This window comes from Physeter macrocephalus, chromosome 3, assembly GCF_002837175.3.
Source record: "Physeter macrocephalus isolate SW-GA chromosome 3, ASM283717v5, whole genome shotgun sequence".
Taxonomy (NCBI): domain Eukaryota; kingdom Metazoa; phylum Chordata; class Mammalia; order Artiodactyla; family Physeteridae; genus Physeter; species Physeter macrocephalus.
Window position 1 is genome coordinate 9,240,022 of NC_041216.1, and position 14,829 is coordinate 9,254,850.

The 14,829-nt window shown below is 51.7% G+C and overlaps 1 protein-coding gene across 1 annotated transcript in view; it reads left to right on the top strand.

Moving 5' to 3' along the window:
* The window catches only part of CSMD2 (CUB and Sushi multiple domains 2), a 653,863-nt gene that overhangs the window by 342,986 nt on the left and 296,048 nt on the right, over positions 1-14,829 (top strand).

The following is a 14,829-nucleotide window of genomic DNA, read 5'->3' on the forward strand; positions in this document are numbered from 1 at the left end:
GGGGCATCGGGAAAAGCTTTATCGAGAAAGTGAGCTTTAAGTTTTTAAAATGACTAGAGAGACAGGAGGCGGTGGAGGGGGAGAGAAGGCATCCTTCCCCACCCCATGCGGAGACGTGATCATTCTACACGGGACTATTTAGGGTCCAAAGGACTCCTCTCTCTGCTCAGTGTGACTCACACCCCCAGTGGACCAAAGGCTCTTCCTGTACCAGGACCTGGATTCTGTCACCAAACCGGGTACACAGGACATGTATGAGTGTCCTAGGGCGGCCCTAACAAATCACCACAAACTGGATGGCTTCAACAACTGAAGTTTATTCTCTCACAGCTCTGGAGGCTAGAGGTCTGAACTCAAGTTGTCAGGAGGGCCACGCTTCCTCTCAGACTCTGGGTAGACTCCTTCCTTGCTTCTTTCTAGCTCCTGGTGGTGGCCAGCAATCTTTAGCTTATAGCTGCATCATTCTCATCTCTGCCTCTGTGGTCACACGTCCCCGTGTGTCTCTTTCCTCTTCTCATAGGACACCAGTCATGGTGGATTAAGGGCTCACCATCTTAACTTGATTTCGTCTGCAAAGACCCTATTTTCATATAAGGTCACATGCACAGGGACCAGGGGTGAGGATTCAGCACATCTTTTTGGAGAATACGATTCAACTCATAACGGGAGGCTAGCCCTTATTTCCTTCAGGAACACTGTCAAACCATGATATGCCCACTGGGGTAAGGATGATGGATGTACTGTTCGAAGAGTAGGAAACATGCATCTAAGTGAGACAGGACAGCAGACAGAGAACACCTATTGGGTGACAACGTGCTGAGTTCAAATCCTGGTTCTGTCACTTTCCAGCTCCGTGGTGAGTCAGGGAGCCTGTCTGGGGCTCTGTTTCTTCATCTGTGAAATGGAGATAATCATACACCTTCGGGCACAGGGCTTCTGTGAAGATTAAGTTTAGATAAAGCATGTGAAAATTAAAATGTTGCAGATTACAGTGTGATTAGTGAGTAGTTAGTGAGTACATAGGTAGTTAAATGAATGGGCTCTTCTGGCACATAGTTATGTATACGCAGCTGTGAGGCGATGGAAAGAGCCCCAGATGAGAAATCAGGAGACCCTGATTCAGGCCCAAGCCCTGGCCCTCACTACTCTGGAAATGGGAATGGGTTTAGACTCAAAAGTTTCTAAGGTTTCCCCATTTCAGAACTTCTATGGATACTCAGCAGTGAACGTTTCCAGAAGTGGGGAGGAATGATTCTGTGCCATCCACATTCCCTAATCTTTCCATATCTTATTCATGGCTTGGATAAGACAAAAGTCACATGAGCTTGAGAGGGATGATGGTACAGCAATCAGCTGTAGTGGAGTAATTGGCTAAATTACCAGGATAAGATGAAGTGGGAATAAATATCAAGTCCTGTTTGAAGTTTCAAAAACATTAGCTACTAGAACTTATCCCAGGGAGTGAGTGTTGCTTTATTCTATTCTGATCAGGCATCAGAGAACTGGGCATAGACGTGGGGACCTCAGCTTGAGATGGATAAGGAAGAGGACTTAAAGTCAAGCCCAGTGAGCAAGGTTAACAGCCCCCTGAATGTTTATTCAGGGGAAAGTGGACTCAGGGGAGACTTGAGAGCTGTGTCCAAATATTTGAAGGGCTGTTCTGTGGGAGAGAGGAATTAGGCTTGTTTGGTGTGATTTCATTGGAAAAGAAAGGGACATATCATTTGTTGAGAGCCTATTATGTGCCAGAAGCTGCGTGTTCATTATCTCGGGGTTTTCAAACAGTGTCACACAAAGACCTAGGGTACCCTCGGTCACCACCAAGGTGGTGGGATAGGGGATGCCCAGCAGGGAGGCCTCTGACCCTGCCTCCATCTTCTCCTCTCCTCCTGTAAACCTTCTTCTAAGAGGGGATTTGTAGCTAAGCACGAGTTTGAATAGTACCGCTTCATCTCATGCAGTACTCACAGCTATGTGATGATGGCTGCTCTTCTGTAGAAGAGGAATCAGAGTCTCAGAGGGTAAGTGACCTGCCCAGGGCCACACAGAAATGTGGGACCTGGCAGAGTCAAGATTCGATGCTGGGTCTCTGTAGCTTGAAAGCCCATGATTTTCTCTTATACTGGGAGCCTCCCAAAGTTACAGAATTTCAATTCCTTATAAAATCTTTATAGAAGCCAAAGCTTTGCCCCAGTCAAATGAGCCATGAGCCCAGTCAAATAAGTCATGAGCCTGGGTTCCTTGTTCCTAGAGATTGGGATTAGGTCATTTGGCCATTTCACTCAGCCGGTATTGATTAAGCTCCTGTTCTGTGACCAGAACGAGGCTAGGTACTGTGGCGACAATAGAAGGCAACATAGACTTGGCCTAAAAACATATGCCGTGTGACTGCTGGTCACAGACTAGGTGTGGGCCGGACTTCTCCTCGGAACCATGACAAAATAGGAAGAGAGAAGAGAGTCTGGACGTTTAGACCCCTCAGTAACCCACAGGGGCTACACGGGTTCTGTGCACAGGGTCAGCAGCTTCTGTGAAGATAGAACAGACTCTGGAATTGGACCAGAGCTGGTGAATCCCAGCTTGGTCCCAGCTGTGTGACCTTAGGCAAGTTATACGGTCTCTCTGAACCTCAGTTTCCCCGCTCATAAAATGGAGGTAATAATGCCGACTATATTGCATCGCTGTGCAGTGTTATAAAATGAGATCACGAAGGCTTCTGGCACAGTGCCTGGCACAGAGGTGCTGTCCCCTGGGGCTGAGAAAGTTCCGTGATGACCACTGCCCTCCACTCCGGGCTGTGCCCTCCTCTGCAGGCCACGTGGCGCCCTGCCTGTCCCCCAGGTGGCCCGTGGTTGCTCTGATAGCCCCGGTCCTAGGCCCCTGCCTCACCCTCACTCCCCAGACTGGCTGGGAAAGGAGGTGTTTCACGATGGCCACTGTGTAAAGTGTGAAGGCAGACGTGGCAGAAGACAGACCCTGGTCACCAAGGGCCTCAAGGCCTTGTAAGGAGTTCGCACTTTGTTCAGTGGGAAGAGGAGCCTGGGAAGGGTTAAATGTCAGGATGGGCCTGCCTTTCCCTTCTTGTCTTTCCACCTTTGACCTTTGTTTGAGGGTGACACCCATGGGTCTCACACCTTCATGGAGAGATGCCCTCTTCTGTGGAAGAGGTGGGTGGTCGAGTTCCCTGAGGCCCCAATATGACTGTGTCCTTTCCCATCTGCTCTGGGCTTCTCTCCCTGCAGCCTTCTAGGTCCCCTCCACCCTCCTAGCTACTCCGCCTAAGCTCTTGCATGGCTCCCCACTGCCCCCTCAGGGCAGGCACTTCTCAGGCTCTCAGCTTTCATCCTCTTTTTCTAGAACCTTCCACCGTTGATCACATCTACTCCCATGATTTCAACTTCAGCCTGAATCCTGGCGACTTTCAGATCTACTCCCCACTTGCATGTCAGTCTAGCTGTGACACATCTTACATAGCTTCCCCTTCGGACATCTTAAGCCCACCCCATCTGTCTTAGGTCTATTCTGGCTGCCATAACAAAATACCGTAGACTGGGACGCCTGAATAACAGGAATTTATTTTCTCATGATCCTGAAGGTTAGAAGTTCAAGATCAGGGTGCTGGCTGATTCGGTTTCTGGTCCAGGCTGCCTTCAGATGGCTGCCAGATGTCTTTCTGGCTTGCAGATGGCTGTCCTCTCACTGTGTCCTCACGTGACCTTTTCAGGTGTGTGCACATGGAGGGAGAAGAAGAGTGCGAGTGCGTTGTCTGTTCTTATAAGGACACTAATCCTCTCAGGTCAGGGCCCCACCCTAGGACTTGGTTTAACCTTTATTACTTCCTTAGAGGCCCCATCTCCAAATACAGCCACACTGGGGGTTAGGACTTCAACATCTGAATCTGGGGGAGACACAAACGTTCAGTGCATTAACACCATCCCAAACCAAGCTCTCCATCTCCACCCACACACCCCCTGCTCCCATGTCCCCGTCCCAGTGAACAGCACCACCATCCACACCATCACTCAGCCTCATCTCCACCTCCTCCTTCTTCCTCTTCCACCTCTGACTCAGTCCCCAGATTCTGCCAGTTCTCCCTCTGTGGCGCCCCAGCTCCTCTGTCATTGACGTGGCTAGGCCCTCCTCACCTCTCACCTGATGACCACACAGTCCTCCTACCCAGCATCCCTGACTCCAGGCCCCTCCCCCAGCCCCACCCATCTGCCTCTTGCAGCTCAGTGATCTTCCTAGAATCCAAATCTGGCACAGTTCCCTGCTACTTAAAAAAAAACAAAAAACCCACAAAACTTTAATGACAACTTCTCACTGCTTTCAGGATAAAGCACCGTCATTCATGTGGCATCCAAGGCCCTCAGTGATGATAATTCCAAGCCAAATTCTGGCTCCTATGAGCCCATTCTAGGCAGATTACAGTTTATTAATCTATCTGGTCCTACAGGGCCTAGCCCAGGGCCTGGCACAATCGGGCACCCTTCCTCTACACCCTCTCAATCCCCTTTTGTCCCGCTTTACCACCTCCCGGCACTCAGGTGCCAAGAGCCCACATTCTTCACTGTCCCCATAGACTTTGGGGTCAGACAAACCCACTTTATAATCGAGTTCTGCCATTGGCTCTGTGTGTGATCTTCAGCCAATCCCTCCACATCCCTGAGCCTGAGTTTTCTCATCTGTGAAGAAGGGCTGATACACATTCATCTCACAGGGGTCTTGCGAGGATTCCGTGCAGTGAAGCCTCCAGCATGGGGCATGGCACACTCAGTTTAAAAGCCTGATCCCCTCCCCTGCTTCCCTAGTCCTGCAGCTCTTCTAACCTGCACTCATGACCCAAAGCTTCAGAATTATCTCCACCTCCATCTTAGCCCTTCTTTTATCCCAGCTCCTGGGGAATTCCATGCAGGACAGACATCTTGGCTCAGGGATGGGAGGGTGGCCCGGATGCATGTGTTCCACAGGTGGCATGAGGCGTTTGAAGGCAGAAACCCCCAGGCATACCTGGCCCCATCAGCATCAATACCCCATCTGCCCCTGTTCAGGCAGAGAAAAGCTTCCGTAGGGCAGGCAGGTGACACTGCAGCATCATCACCGCCCCCCCGCCCATTAAAAGTGTGAGCTCCTGGGTGGGAAAAGTTGAGTGATTTATTTCCCAGAAATACTTCTCATTATGCTCGTCACAATCCCAGGTCAGGGTCGGGGAGGGGCCTCCAGCTCTGTCAATATCTGTGTCTTTGGCACCTAGAAACTCAGGCCCCCTCCATGAGGGCAGCCAGCTGTAGGAAAGCATTCATATTTGCAATTGCTCTGCTTCCCAGCAGAATAAGAAATATTTAAGGAACAGGCAATTAGCACTTACCAGAAACATTATAAAATTACATACAACTTGCTAACAAGTTGTAGCATCAATCTCAGAGTCTCTTCACTTTCTGACTTGGAGCCTGGAATCTGGCAGCCTAATGCTAAATCTCGGAGGCCAGCCTAAGGGAGGAAGGAGCTGGGACCCTCACCCTGGAGATATGGAGAAACAGGGCAGTAGAGATCATGCAGAAAGCATGCCCAATAGTCCAGGGGACTTGTGTTGGAAATAAGGTCACCTGTGTATTCAACATCATCTAGGCCCCTATTATGTGTTACAGACACTGTTCAGACCACAAGGGGGTACGAGGATAACGACAATCTGTGCCTTCACCCGAGTCTTAGTCTGTCTTCATTAGAGTCCAAGAAGTATGAGAAAATGGGGAAATACCAAAGAGGGGCAGCTAACCTTACTTGAGGGCATCAGGGAAGGCTCCCTGGAGGAGCTGGTGTCTGAAGCTAAGACTCGCTTATAAGATGGAAAGGAGTTGGTCAACATCCCAGAGAGAACAGGTTGACTTAGAAAGCCTGATCCCCTAGGGTTGCCTAGGGTTGAAGCTAAAACTTCCACAGAGTAAAGTTTGAGAGCAAGCAGGGAGGGGGAAGATGGCCAAGTCTAGCCTTCTGTAGGCGGTGCCTGCATCCCCTTCTCCAGAACTGAACTCTGGTGGTGGCACCAGGAGGCCTCCTGAAACAGATGGTGTTGGAGCCGAGCTTGAAAGGAGACCAAGGGCAGCAGCCCAGCATCCTGACTCTGCTCCTTTGTGGACCCTGCCTTTCCTCCAATCAGAGCGTTAAGCACATGGCCATTTTCAGCTTCCGGTCTGCAATGTTCAGGACCTCTGTCTCTTCTTACTTTATCCCCATAAGCTCAGAGGCCCAAACTTTCCAACTTCAACCAGGAATGACGCCAGGCACGTTCCTAAGGTGCTCACTGAGTTTCCATGATACCCTTAAAGCTTCCTCAGGCACTGGGACCTAGAGGTTTGCTAGATACAGGCAGCAGCTGCCCCTCTCAGGAAGGCCCAGTGGGACCCACACTACACACGAGTCTTTCTTGGCCCCCGGGAGGCAGGGGTGCTAAGCAGCAAAGGATGCTGCACCTTTAAAATTTGGCAGGAAGTAATCTGTCAATGAGATATACTCTTTAAATACATGGGCTTTTGCAAATGGCAAGCTCCAGTCTGGGGCTGATACAGACAGCTTGGGGGCAACCTGGATGTTCTACATGTTTGTCTTCACCCCATATTCACCATATTCACCCCTGTTTCCCAACCTCCTTCAGTCTGTGACACACCCATGACAGTGTGGTGGAGGAAAGGGATGGGAGGGAGGAAAGAGATGGGGGGGACGAATGTCACCCACTTCATCCACCCACATCTCCATCCCATTCATGAAAACTGTGTGCAGAGAACGATGCACAGATTCCCAGAGATACATGTACAGCCGCCCTCTGTCTCTTGCCTGTTTGTGCCCTTCTCATCATCAGTAGAAGAGTGGAGTGGGATGTGGTGCCCAGGAAAATCCATGAGATCCAGGCATGCCCAGAGGTCGTCTTAATGCACCAGAGATGGCCTGGTCACTCATTAGGAGTCAGTGCTGGTTGAACAATTGGTCTGGAGGGCTCAGGATGCATAAGGCCCTGCGCTTGGTTCTGGAGGTACAAAGAGCAGAAGGGGTGAGACCCCCAGCTGTACGGAGCTGATCCCGGCTCTTCATGGTCTCCCAGACCATCTCTCCAGCCTCATCTCCTTTCATCATCACATCTGCCACATTGAACTTCTAACTATTCCCCAGAATTTAAAAAATCAATCAATCAATCAATCATTGTCCAAGGGGGCTGGGAGTGAGAGAGAGAGAGAGAGAGCTCCTAGGGCTGCCTGGGTGATTCAAGGGTACAGCCCCAAGGAAGCACTTGAGCTGACACTGAGAGATGATTCTTTGTCTAGTGGACAAGTGGGGGGTGTTCATTAGGAAGAGAGGACAGCAGGTACCAAGTTAGAGCCATGTGAGAGCCAGCTGGGCTCTGCCGACAGTGGGCCAATAATGACCTTGAGGAAACACCTCCTGGTTACTGGTTACGTGCCACGTGCTGGACATTTTGACAGTTGTCTTATATACATAAACTCATTTAATCCTCAAAACAACCCTGCAAGGTAGCCGTTATTATTACCATTTCTGTATTACAAGTGACAAAACTAAGACTCAGAGAGGATATGAAAGGTACCCAAGGTCTACCACTTAGTGTCAGAGCCAGGATACAGATCCAGGACTTTCTCAGCGTCCTCACCTTCGCACTATTTCGCCCCCTGCAGGTGGCTCCGTTTTGTGGTGAATCTCAAGGTCGGAGATGGACAAAGAGGAGGCTGGGGTGGGAGGGGGCAGGCAAAGGTCCTGCCGTGCCAAGGAGTTGGGGTTTTCATCTGTGGATTTTGGGGAAGCCATGGAAGAATCAATGAGCAGGGCACGCTAATGATCAGATGTGTGTTCCTGAGCGATCTCGTGCTGCTTTGCAGAATACGACAGAGTATAGAGGGAAGGGGCAGGGGAACGGCTCTTGCCTAACGCCATGCCCAGGTGAGGGATTGAGAGGGGTGGACTTAGGCGGTGAGGGGAAGAGCGGAGAGCAGAGGGTGCAGGGATGTCCGGGAGGAGGAGCCTCCAGGAGGTGGTTAGCGAGGGCTGTGATGGGGAGGGGAGGGGAGGGCAGAATCCAGGCTGATTCCTGTGTCTGCCTGGGCAAACTCCATGAAGCCTTTTGCCTCCTCCAGCCCCAGCCCGAGACCGGAGCTGCCTCCCCTTTGCCCCCAGAGGTTGTGTGGTCAGGTACACACCCCGTCCAGGCCCCCATCATTTACTCTGTGACTATCTCTAGAGCCACCTGACTGTGAGTTGTCCAAGGGCAGGGGCCCTGGGTCAGGCAGCTCTGTATCATTAGCACTGAGCGTGGCGTTTGACACACTCCCCGTGCAACGCATATCAGCTATGCTCACACACTGAGCAGCGTGCTGTCTGTGCTCCAGACGCTGTGCTAAGCGATCAACAACACGTAACTGACGCCTGCCTCCATAGGGCTTCCCTTCCAGTGGGTGGGGAGATGAGAAACGAGGAAGCCACCTGGCAGCCAGCGGGGCGCCAGTGGGGCGCCAGTGGGGGCTGAGATGGTGAACCAAGTTGTCCCTGATGCCCCAACAGACAGTAGGCTCTAGGAGAGCGGAGATTTTTGCCCTTTTGTCCACCGCTATACGCGCAATGTCTAGAACAGGAACTAAGGAAATGATTAGAGGAATACTTACAATCGGTGCTACAAAGAAAAAGACCGGCGTGCCAAGAGAGCAAAGGAAAAGGGACACATCTATGAAGAGAGGTCAGGGAAGGCACCTTGAGGAGGTGACGTCTTAAGCTAAAGTCTGTAGCGTGAGCAGTCGGCCGTGTGACATTGGGGAGGCGAGGAAGCTGCAGCCCGGGCTGAGGGAACAGTGAATCAGTGAAGGAACAAATGAAGTCCCACCCGGTTGGAAAGGCAGCAAATCGTAGCCCATGGTCGGACTCTCCTCTCCCTCTACCCGGCGCTGCTCTTCTTGGAGCCCATCCAATGGTGAATTTATACAGACACGAGAAGCAGTTCCTTCTCTACAGACATTGTCATAAGAGAGGATTCCAATTTGGTATCACAAATTGAAAAACCTGGGGAGAAGACGGTAAGGTTGATCACAGATGATAGGAATAAAACAGCGGAGAAAGGGGAAAGCAAATATGCAGAGCCCAGTCGTGATGGAATTCTGAGGGTCTTTGAAACATGCATCTTGTGTTTGCCAGCTTGCTTCTGGTCAACAGAAGGAGGGAGAGAGAAAGATAAACACTTACAGAAGGGAATGCTATTAGGCCAGATAACAGGAAGCTGCATGCATGATTTCCTCCAAGTCAGAATTTGGCTTATGGATTTGCAGTTCTGGGCCCTGATGTCAGATTTGGTCGGCACCTGGCCAGGAGGGTCAAGGTCACGTGCCTTTTCAGGCAGGGCTGTGGAGCCCAGGGAGTCCCCTTGCAGGAAGGCGAGGGGACTTGGTTCCCGTGTGTCCCCAGCAGGGGTTGGCGCTGGGCTTGGAGGGAAGGTCCAGACCAGGACAAGGGTGTCTGAGGGCCACAGCCCCCAGCCCCCCTGCCTTCCTGAAAGGAGCTCTCAAACTCTCGAACCATCCTGCTCTGTTCTTCCTCTCCCCCCGACCTGGTTCTGATTCCATGGTCTGCACATGCCCCTCTCCAACGCATTGGACCTCTTTGCCAAGTGCGCCCTTAAACCTGACTTCCCCGAGGTCACCCCTACCCAGGAGCCCTCTCCAGCACTCGCAGCTCCTGTCCGCAGGCCCCGTGAACTCCACATTTGAGCGGTGGGCTCATGCGCTCGCTCTCCAGTGCTGTTCCACCTACGTGCAAACCCTTCTCCTTTGACCTAGGCTGTCTCCACCTCTGCCACTCGCTACCCTCCTCATGGATGTCGCCAGCCTCTTCCTCTCCACTCTGAGTCTCGCCATCACCTTGCCTCTCGTTTCTCAGCCTTCTCCCATCCTGTCAGTGCGGACCTTGCTCTCTGGCACCTCTGAAGCCTTCACTCCCACCCACCTGCTCTGGGGCCCCTCGTCCCTTCCGCTCCCCCACCCGTTCCTCCCTCTACTCCATTCACCATCCTTCTCTTGGGCTCTCCGTTCCCATCCCCTCCCCCTCCCCCTCTGTTCCCTTCCTTCCTCCTTCAGCCTGAGACCCTTGCGTCACACATCAGCCATTCCTTGAACAGTATCCTTGACTCCCTGCCTACCGCCCTGCCATTTCTGCACGTGCACGTGAACCAGGTTCTGAGGGATCTGGAACAAGCCACACAGCCCTGCTCGCTGGCAGCACCCCTGTAAATGAGCTGTCTCCACCCTCCGTGGACCCCAGGGTGCATGGCAGTCCTTCCAGCCATGATTCCTCTTCTCCAGGCGACTGTTGCGGACGTTCTTGTCAATGTCACATCATTTTCCCCACAACTCGTCCCTCACCTTCAGCAAACATCATATGTCCTCCTCCTCCACTAGGAAGGTAGAGCCTGTGTCATCACAAGATCTTCTTCAGCCTCCCGCTCTCCTACCTGAAAGCTCGCTGTGATCACCTCTTCCCTCTCCCCCCACCACGAGGGAAGGGGAGCTTCCTGGTCTCTAAGGTGAGCCCCCCAGCATGCGCTGGGCCCCGGCCTCCCGCTTCTCCATAGCCTCGTGCTGTCACTGCCCATTTCAGCTAACCAGTGCCTCTCATTCAGTTATATCCATTCATATTCTCTCTCTCTCTCTCTGCCCTCCCCCAGCATTTACTTATGGTCAAGTTTCTTTGACCTTAAAAAGCCTCTTCAGCTGCCCCCTCCAGGCCATATTCCTCTTAAGTTGCCACCTGAATTCTCCCTATTGCTTCACTTCCAAGAAATGCCTTCCTGATGAGTCATCTCCTCTTCCCGGATCGTCTTCCTCTTCTCCCGTCAGTGCCGGGCCGGCCCCATCATCGCACTCAGTCTCCGGCCAGTATCCAGTGAGCTCCTTTCACTGACCTGCTTTCCAGTCCTTTCTAAACTTGCCTGCCACACTCGGTGCTGTTGGTCTCCTTCCTGAAACTCATTCTCCTCTAAGCTTCTGGGGCTCCGCTCCCTGCAGCATCTTAGCCTAGACCTCTGCTGGTCCCTGCAGCGTCCCTAGCTGTTCTGTACGGACTGATGTCTCCCCTTGGGTGGTCTCATTCTTCTCATGACCCTCTATGAGCTGAATCCAAATTCTGTATTTCTAGACCAGACATTCCTCGTGGGCATAAGACCCACATAGCCCCTTTCTACTAGGTATGTCCCCGCGGAGGTGCCGAGTGACCCTCCAGCCCTGCTCCTCCTCCTGCCTCTGCTGAAGATGAAAGCACGCCCAGTACCCAGGCCAGGCGCTGCAGTCATCGTAGACCCTGCCCCGCCTTTATCCCCTGTCTGCTCACTCTTAGTGTGGCCTGTGGCTTCTTCCTGCTTTAGGCCTCCCACGTCCTTCTACCTCTCCCCACCCCCTCTGCCTGTGCCCAGCCCAGGATGCTGTCAAAACAGCTCCCAGATCATTGGGAGCCTCCCTCTGGAACGGAACCTCCATGGCGGCAGGGCCTGTGTCTGCCTTGTTCTCTGTCTCACCCACAGTGCCCAGCACGGTGGCTCATGCTAAGGAGACACTCAGATGTTTGTTGAATGAATGAATGACCGCCCTGCCTCCAGAATTGCTGCCCCCAGACCGTTCTCCAGGCAGCAGTCAGGGTGACCTTTTAAAATCCACACCATGAAATGCCAAGTGGAATGAAACCCTTTCCTGAGCCCCCACTGCCTACACTCTGAAGTCCAGTGTCGTTCGCAGGTCCAACAGGCCCTTTTGTGGGTTGACCCTGCCTGCCTCCGCCAGCCTCATCTCTCGTCACCTGGCGGAAAGTACTCATGCTTGTGGAAAGGCAGTGTGGCATGGTGGTGAAGAGCCCTGGAACCATACAACCTGGGTTTGGACCTCAGATTCACCATTTCCTGGCTCTGTGACCTTGGATAATTACATCACCTCTCTGTGCCTCAGTTTCCTCACCTTTAAAATGGAGATAATAGTACCTAGGTCACAGTGTACTGTAAGGATGAAATGATTCACTATATGTAAAGTTCTCAGAGTGGCTGCCCGCACATAGTCAGCGCTATAGAGTGATTAGTTCTATAACTAAAAGTTCGTGATGATCGTAACGATTAGTAAGTGATCATCACTGCTATCATTGCAGTCCTGCAAACAGCCTCTGAGACTCTGCATGGGCTCCTCCCCCACCTGAAGGGTCCTTCCTCTCCTCTCCCTCCCACTAATGCCTTTCTCTTCTTCCCAGCTTTATTGAGATGTAATTAACATATACCATTGTGTAAATTTCACGTGAACAACGTGTTGATTTGATATATGTATATATTGTGAAATGATTACCACGATAAGGTTAGTTAACACACCCATCACCTCACCTTACAGTTTGTGTGTGTATATGTGTTGAGAACTTTTAAGACCTGCCCTCTTAGCAACTTCCAATATACATATATATACAATATATACAATACACTGTCGTTAACCAGAGTCACCTGCCGTACATCATAGCCCCCTGACTTATTCATCTTATAACTGGAACTTTGTATCCTTTTACCACCTGCACCTATTTCCCCCACCCCACTCTTGTCAACCACCATTCTACTCTCTGTTTCTATGAGTTCATTTTTTTTAGAGTCCACATGTAAGTGAGATCACACGGTATTTGTCTTTCTCTGTACAACTCATTTCACTTAGCATAACGCCCTCAAGTTTCACCCATGTCACAAATGGCAGGATGTCCTTCTTGTTTGTGGCTGAAAAAGATTCCATTGTATGTGTGCGCCACATTTTCTTGGACATGTAAGTTGTTTCCATGGCTTGGCTGTTAGTAAATAATGCTGCAATGAATCCCACATACTCCTTTCACCTGCTGGCTCCTACACAGACTTCAGGCCTCAGCTTAAACATCCTCCAAGAAGGCCTCCTCCAGGAAGCCTTCCCTGATGCCAGGGTTGGGACTGGGCTGAGATGAGAGAGACACTCACCTTGGGCATAATTTTAAGGGAGGCACCAAAGAACTCAGTAATTAAATAATATTTTAATGTAGTATTTTTTTAAAACCAAGATTAATGCAACATCTCCATGATAAAAAAATAACATTTCAATAATGACAGACTCTGATGGCCGGGACTAGGGTGAGACAAGTGAGGTGAGCTGTGCAAGTGCTGGGTCGGATCTGGTCTTTTTATTAAGTTCTGGTGTTTTTCTTCATGTTGGATTTGATTTATATGCATCAGTTTTGATTTTCTAAAAACAAAGTACTGCACTAAGATCGTATTTGTCTAGATGGCTGAGTTTTGTGCTCCCTACCAGTTTGTGTGCAAGGTTAGTGCATCACTCCCGCACCCTGTTTCCAGCCCCACCCCCCAAGTTTGAGTTGTGTAGCCCCTCCTGGGCGCATCCATGGCACAAATCACCCTGTGTCGTAACTACTTGCTTCCTGGTCAGGATTGTTCAGTCCTTGAGACCAGAGCCCACGTCCAGGTCTCAAGTGTCTGGCACAGGGACTGGCACACAGTAGGTGCTCATTATATGCTTCTGATCGCACTGACGGCAGGAGAAATTGGATGGGTGTGGAAACAGCCAGGCCTGCACAGTGGAGAGGGCTGGGCAGCTTCCTCCTCCCGCTCAGGATGCTTGTTCTCCGGAGCTGATCACACCTTCAGAGTAGCTGCTGTGGTCTAAGATGCCGGCAGGTGGACCCCACATTTACATCTTCTACGGCCTGCTGGGGCCTCACCAGGACACCTTGAACATTTTGGGTCCTGTCCCAGGCAGTGAGCCCCAGCTCTGTCTTCAAACACTGGGTACCTTCTTCCAGGTCTCAGGGTGCCCTCAGTGACAGTCCTCGCCAGGGCCTCACGCCCCAGAGAGAACGTGTTTGGGGACACCGGAAGAAAGAGGGCCTTGCTGCTCACTTCTGCAGGCTGACTTGTCCCGGGGCCCGTCTTCCGTTCCTTCCCATCCCCTGGGGCTCTGGGACCTGGGGCCAAGGGACCACCTTCCTGGGAATGCCTCAGTGACTGCCTTCCCCCAGCCCTGGCAGGAGAAGAGCCAGCTTCAGAGGAGGGTTGAGGTGTGCTTTCAGGCTGTGTGTAGAGGGACAGGCCAGGGGCACGTGTGAGATGAGAGTCAGGTGAGCTGACCTGCCCTTGAGTCCTCAGGCCTGGTGTCTGCTCACACAGACCCCTCTTCTCCCCCGAACCCAAGGACTCTTGCTGTTTGACTTCGATCTCTCTCTCTCTTTCACACACACACACACGCACTCCCACAATCCCAGCCAAAGAATGCCTTGTTCTGCCAATAGTAGGGAACCATGAATGTGACAGTCAACAGCCCATCCATGTAAGGCGGCAGTACTCGGGGCTCACCTCACCATATGTCACATCAGTCATGACTCGCGTCCTTCCTGCAGGGTGCCTTCCTCTCTGGGAGCAGAGCTCCTCCTCCTCCCCCTCGCTCCCTCCTGCTTCTTCCTCCCCCACTCCCTGCCCTTTATCTCTCACAGCACCAAGCACGGGGCTGGTGGAAGCGGGGGCAACTCCGGAGGAAACTCCAGGGACTTGGCCAGGACAGACTCCTTTCCTGGAACGTCGGGGTCCTGACTGACTGTGCCGCGAGGCAGCCAGCCCATCATGTCCCCTGAGCCCAGACCCTCAGAGCTGTCTCAGGGAACCCACTCCCTGTCTGATTCACCACTGTTGAATCAAATGAACTTTAAAGGCATACTTAATGGGTCATGTGTTTCATTTTACCTGCTCCCATCTTAAACTGAATTAAAAATGGATCTTCGTGAAAGTGCTTCTGCACC